This window comes from Coptis chinensis, chromosome 8 (genome assembly GCF_015680905.1).
Source record: "Coptis chinensis isolate HL-2020 chromosome 8, ASM1568090v1, whole genome shotgun sequence".
In the NCBI taxonomy this organism is placed as follows: domain Eukaryota; kingdom Viridiplantae; phylum Streptophyta; class Magnoliopsida; order Ranunculales; family Ranunculaceae; genus Coptis; species Coptis chinensis.
Genome location: NC_141463.1, coordinates 63,408,438 through 63,415,704, shown reverse-complemented (window position 1 = coordinate 63,415,704; position 7,267 = coordinate 63,408,438).

Sequence of the window (7,267 nt, the reverse complement as noted above, 5' to 3'; positions counted from 1 at the left end):
ACAAAATAGAAGTGTATCAAAACCTAATTATCCCTCAATAAGTAAATGATGAGTAGGGTATCGTTCCACTTTTAAGTGTATGTTTATATGAAGGACGTGGATTTGGAAAGGGGTTTGAGGGATTAAAAACTATTATTATATATTTTAGATTCTAATGCTAAACTAAACTAAACTAAACTAAACTATTGAGAATTTATAAGAAAGAGAATTCAAGAGATTAGAATCCCTATGTTTTGATACTAGTATCTTTTCTTTAGTTTTATGTGAGTAGACTTATTCAATGAATCACCATCTAAGGCAAACATCATTAAGGAATAACTTCTTAAGGTTGTTCCTATGTTCATGTTACTAGTATATTCTTTCCTTTTATGTGAGTTTGGGCGGTTATTCAATAAAACACAAGGAATACTTCCCCTTTACTCTAAAAACTAGTAAAGAAAAGTAGAGAATAATAGTATAATATTCAATTACAATAAATAAAACCTTATTCTAGTATGATATTCGATTGTAATAAATAAAAGCATGTCACTAGCAAATATTCAATTGCAATAAATAAAACCCTAAACTAGCATGATATTCGATTGCAATAAATAAAAACCTTAATCTATACTTCTATCCCTGGTCTGGGTAATGGAACTAATAACTAAAAACATAAAGAACTAACCTGATTGAAGAACACCATGAACCAGAAGAATCATTAAACCTTAAGCACCGGCTTCATCTTCTCCCTTGAAGGAGAAGATTAGCCTTCCATAAAGAAGGAAGAACATGAATAACGAGAAGAAAAAGAGTCGAAGAACATAAAACTAGAAAGACTAATTTATTAAGACTCAACTAGTTAAAACTGATCTTTTATTATTAATCTCTCTCTACCTCAAGTTCTGGAGACAAGAGTATAAGTGAATTGGCCAATTACATTAGGCACTTAGGTCCTCTAGTTATAGAGGTTACAATAAGCTCTAGAAGCATTCCAAACCACCATTTGTTTCCTAATACAAATAGACTTCTTTCAGAGTCCAACTTCGTCTCCAAAACTGAGAAGGAATTGGCTACAGTGTCGTTTCATGCGTCTGGACTCATGATCCATGCGTCTCAGACTCGAGTAATGTGTCTGGACTCATGATCCATGCATCCCAGATGTGAGCATTGAGTTTGGACTCACGATCCATGAGTCTCAGACGCGGAAGTCTATTTTGTCTCTTCTACTCTATCCTTCTATCCTCTTTTGCGGCCTTTGGTCCAAGCAACGAATCCTTTGGCCTTGGGCTTCCAAATAGGCTTTAAAATAGGTCCAAGTCGCATCTTTAATAGCTTCAATTTCTTGGCCTTCTCCATGATTGTCCGCGAGCTTCCCATGTGATCTTTAATGCTCTGAATTCCTCCGTTTTACTCTTTTTTCTCTAATATTCCACAAAACTCACTTTTTCTCCTGTAGAATCATAAAACATAACTTACAAACACTATTAGTCCACTAAGATGGCTAAAAAAAAGGCATAATCGAGGGTTAAATTTCACTTTTTGAGCACTTATCAATATACGGGTAAGGAAAAAGAAAAGATAATGATAAGAGAATTATGATCAACCACACCCCAAATAGAATTATGATTTGTCCTCAAAGTATGAAAAGATAAGGAAAGAGATTACCATAGAAAGATGAGCAAAAATGGCGATACACCTATATTCTGTTCTTCATGATGAAAATACGTCACCCCCAAATAAGTTTGGGGCGTGGGTTATTAGATATAGAACGAGAAATATATGGTTTATTATACTAGGGATATTTATTCTACTATAAAATCTTTTTATGTTTTTGTATTTTTGAAAACATGTATGAAATACATGAAAGAAAAATGGAAAATTTAGGCATGATGTATCTGTTTTACCTTCTACTCATATACCAAATTCCACACGAAAAACAAAATAAAACCAGAAAATAATATTAAGCATATAATTAAACTTATACTACGTCATACACGTAAGAAAGAAACAGAAAAATAAATAAATCCAACTATACGGACACCAGGGAGAATCCTAGTCAGAATCCGTGCGTGACTCGTCTCGACGTCTAGAAGATCCTTCTCCTTGCTGATGTCGGGACCTAGCATGTCTATCACTACGCAGGAGCACGTGTCTAATGCTTTGCAGTGTTCTAGTGGCACTGTGTTGAAAACGTAGTTGCTCATGCTGGAAAGACTGCTGCTCCTCTTTGATAGTCCGCTGTTCCTCTATAATGTTCCCTTGAGTTTCCCTGAGCTGGTGGAGATACCAATGCAGAATCCTCTAGCCTCCATGGAGGAAGTGAATTCCGTCCATGGGCAGAGTGAACTATCGAGTGTTATTTTCAGCGAAGTAATCCACCTTCTCAGTCATGCATGCTTGCTCAGCGGCTCTAGCTTCAGGTGGAAGCCATAAATTCTGGATATAGTAGGCATAGATAAGACATGTGGTAGCGTCCTTGAGCTCCACTAGGGTGTCTGTGGCTTGGAACCCCCAGTGCTGCATGATCCTGGTGACCAGCACTGGTAGAGGGGTGATTGACTTCTTCGGTTTGCAGAGTTGCTCAAAGATAAAGGAGACAATTCATAAGCTATTCTTCTGCTCTTGAAGAACCCATAAAAGATGAAGCATCGCCTTACCTATATCCGAAGGCTTGGCCGATCCTAGCAGGTTGTAGGCTGTCCACTGAGATACTGCTAGTTGGTTCCTTCGTAGCAAACTCTTAAATGCGCAATGAGACTTGGGGTTTATAACCCCCCTCAAGAAGTGTCTCTACCATCATCACGTCGATAGTCTTTCCGTCTGAACATAAGCCTTCATAGGAATCCCCAGAACTCCACTCACCACCTCCTTGGTGAGCTCCAGCGAGCGGCCATCCGTGATGCGGTCATCCTCCCCTCTAAGCATGCAGTTATAAAACGAAAGAGTAAGAGAGGGAGAATAAGTCGCACCTTCCAAAAAAACCAAGGGTTCCCATCCTCTTCTTCTAATCTCAGCCCTGATGTGCACTTCAAACAGATCGGAATAAAAGAGGTCTTTAAAATTTTGCTCCGGCACGATTTTAAGAACTCGAGCCATATAGAGTAAGGATTGATAAAATTGGGGTTTTGAGTTAGAATGGGAGTTGAAAATGGACCAGGCTGTAAAAAAAATTGGGTAGAGGTGTGTTGAGGTGATGTCGTGGGGTCGCGAGTTGGATAGGGGCGATTGCGAGCTGGTGTGGGCGGCTAGGGTTGGGGATTTTTGTGATGGAGAAGATGGAATGTGGGCGGTTGCGTGGGCTGAATAGTTTGATGGCACGTGCCTCACACGTGCCTTTTTAATGAAATTGAAATTTTGGCCCATGCCCAAATGAAATCAGGAAATTTCGATCTTGTCCGCAGTGTCTTGCCAACTTCAAGAGCCGATCCACGCTTCGTTACTCGTTCTATCTTGACTCGTGAGGTACCAAAATGATCAGCATCGAAAATGCAATGTAACGGTATAGGGTAGACTCATATCTAACGATGGATGAAAACCATATGATGGAAAGAACTGTACAGGAACTGTAGGAAAATATGTATAGATAACAGAAGGAAATTTTTAATTTATTATTATTATTATTATTATTTTAATAAGTTTGACTGAAATTTAAAAAGGTGGGTCGTTTTAAGTTAGATCCCCAAGACTTGGAAGTTTTTGAAAACTTGAGTCAATCCCAACTAGATGGCTGGATTACTCTCTTAGACCGAGTGTAATGCACTGGGGGATAACACATGTAGACTTTATAAACAGAATTATTATGAGGTTGAAAGCCAAGGCAAGTTAGGGTTTGACAGTTCGAGCACCAGCTTTTTCTCATGGCTCGTCTCTTACGTGTGTATGAACTCTTACCTAAACCAGGAATGATTTTCAATATATGTGTCCATATCTTAAGCTGCAGTTCTCTAGGAAGTGTTTGTACACGATCATTGAAACTGATCCATCTAGTCTTGCTAGTTGGAGGGTTTTTGTTTGCTACAGAAGACATTTTTGAAAAGTTTTTCAAAAACGATAGAGATTTAAAAGGGGAAAAGATTTAAATGAGAGGGGAAAGATTTTTAAAAAAGAAAAATTTAGAAAATTCGAAATTTTTTGAGTATTTTAACGTCAGATTCTCGAGACAAAATAGAGAGGTGGAGGCAAAAGATAGAATTAAACAAAGAACAGTATCACTTTGGGTTACTCTATTTGTTTAATTCTCATTTAGAGACCTCGTTTTTTTTTTCCTTTTTTGTAGTTGGTTTTCTCATTCAAAATATATCTCTATCCATATAGAGTTTTTGCCAAGAAGATAAAATTATACGTTAATCCGGTATCATTTTGGAAACTCCTATTGTATAACTTTCATTTTTATATCCTCTGGTTTTGAAAACTATGGAGAGATTCTAGATGTTTTGAAAACTAGTACTCAAAAGCTATGATTCTAGATGTTACTACTCGAAAACAAATCAGAATAGATAATCTTAGGCAACTTTCGTGTCGGCTCTGTAGTGAACCCAATCTAGACAAATAGAGCTTCAGCTACGTGAGTTAGGGGATTTACTGCTCAAGACATGGAATGTCTTGACCCGAGCGAATAGTAAGCAAAGCTGATCTCAAACCGCCCCTAGATTGCGTTGTTCTAGAGGTTGGTTTGTGTAAAATCCATTGCCCGTTTTAAAAAAATCACTTAACTATTGATGTATCGAGAATATATCATTAACATCACAAAGAAAACAAACATTTTTGAAAAAGAAGTGTAAAATAAAAAAAAAATAAAAATTGTATACTCGCTCTATAGGTTCACACTTACTCCAACGACGAGTGAAAAGTGTTCTACAAAGAATATGCGAGATATAATGTAGACTAAGGCTCTGGCACTTACAACCACACCTTTAATGTGGAGAGGTCTGATTACCTTATTGATGTATCCCCTTAAAAGAAAATATGGAATTAAATGGGAAAAGAATACATCAGAAAAGAGGAGTCAATCCTCGTAGATAGGATGATTAAGAAAGAGTTTTTAGCACTCCAGTTTCATTCACGTCACTTGTTTCTTCAAAACCTGTGTTTGTCAGTTTAGGATTAGGAATAGCTTGACCTGGGAACACACCTTTCTGGGTTTTATCTTGGGCTAACAATTTCAGAGATTGTTGCATGGATGCTAGGATTTTGGTTTGCTGTTGCATGACAGATAGCATTATTTTGGTGGGCTTATCTGTTTGGATGCTAGTTTATGGTGTAATGGGAACTAGGTCTCTATGGTTGTTGATAGGTTTTGATAGTTCTGGTTAAACTGGGATAAAACCAATGCGTTATTCTGATTGTTATAGGCACCTTGTCCTTGTCCTTGTCGAAATGTGTTTGTTGGTTTGTTGAAACCTGGTGGTGTTTGGTTTGTGCAATGTTGGTCCATGCGAGGTTTGGATGTTATCTCCATGGTGCATTTGGTACATTGAAAGCACATACTTCTTCTGGCTGAAGTGATGATAGGTTTGTGATCAAGGGACAAGTGGCATCTATTTGATTTAAGCTTAGACAGAAATTGCATGGTGAGGTATTTACGTTCATGACAAGATGAGGGGTTTGGTCTTTTTGTTTGGTTATGAGGGCATCTATATTTCTTGTGAGGGTTTCGATTAAGGTTTTGATTTCTGGATTTGATTTCACCTCAAAAATACCACTAGCCTTAGATGTACTGGGTTAGGCTGTTCTGGAATTATTTATGTTGCCCCAATGGGTACTCTTTTCAGCTTGGTTTTCAAGAAAGGTTAAAGCTTCAGTTGTATCTTTATGCAAAAAATTACCATTACTCATGATGTCGAAGGTTACGTTATGTTTAAGGAGAAAGCCTTTGAAGAAACATTGGACAAGAGTGGATATTTCTAGTTTATGGTGAGGACATGAATGGAGTAGGTCAAAGAATATATCCCATGCTTTGTAAAATGTCTTACTCAGACTCTGTCTGAAGAACAGTATCTTGCTTCTCTTTTGTTTTCTTCGGCGGGAAGTACTTCTTCATGAAGGAGAACACAACCTTTTCCCATGTATCAAAAGAGTCGGCCTTCTGTGAAAGAAGTCAAGTGTGACTCTTACCAGCTAGAGTAAAAGGAAACACTCATAGCTTAACCTGATCGTCAGTGACGCCAGGATGATGAAAAGTATTACATACTTCATGTATCCAGCGTAGATGCTCATACGGTAACTCGTGTTCTAATCCGTGGAAGAAGGGTAGAAGATTGAACACGTTCGGTGGAATGCAAAAATTGCTCGTGAACGGTGTGAGTTGTATACAAGATGGAGGCCCATCTTGCAATGGTGTGTAGAAGTTGGAGAGATGCTCGTCAGCTTGCACTACTTCGTCAGTCATCTTATGAGATGGAAGACTAGAAACAGAAGATTGTCTAGGGCGACGAGCTCTCCTACGTGAGTAAGTTTTATTCTTGATAATACTAGAAGATCCTAAATGCAGTATCATACACTTTTAGCAAGACCCCAAAACTATCCTAACAAGCGCAAACGATGCAATGTACGCTAAAGAATTCGAAATTCATTTTTGCAAGTATGAAGTTTTGAAAACTTTGCTTTTGGTCTATATTTTACTATGCCATGTTCAGAGGAATAACTTTGCATGAGACTAGGATGGCTCTACTACATGTCTCATAAGAGTAGGCAGTCACTTCACCAAGTGGTGTGCTACCAAGAATCTTACTCACAGTGAATCTTACTCGGGGAGGGGAGTGAGGAAGGTAGTTGGTCCACCGGAATCTGATAACTGTTGACTCTAAATCCTCGTGGCAATATTTTTGTCCTTTTCTGGAGGAGCGTGACTACTTTGGGTCCTAGTTGATTGATTTTAATTCATTTTTTTGGTATAGGGCTTCCAAGAATCAAGTAACATCCAATTTACCTATATTAGGTAATGACTTCCCGATGGTTGTTATGTGGCTCGGGTTCAGTGAAGCTTTAGATAGTGGTGGTAACTTCAAAAGAGTTTGTTTTAGAAGTGAGGTTCATCCTAAATTATTTAGAGTTTGAGTGTGAGAGTTGCGAAAAAGAAAGGTAGACTCTTGTATAGATTAGATTGGTTTTAAGCTAATGAAAACATGAAAGCTTTAGTAGTTGATATTGAAATGACTTGAAAACATTGAAAGAAAGATTGCTTAAAGATTGAAATAAAAACAAGTAAAATAAGATTGAAGATTGAAATAAGAACAAGTAAAATAACACGATTTGATTGAAAGGAAATAAAACAAACAATAAAGTAAAA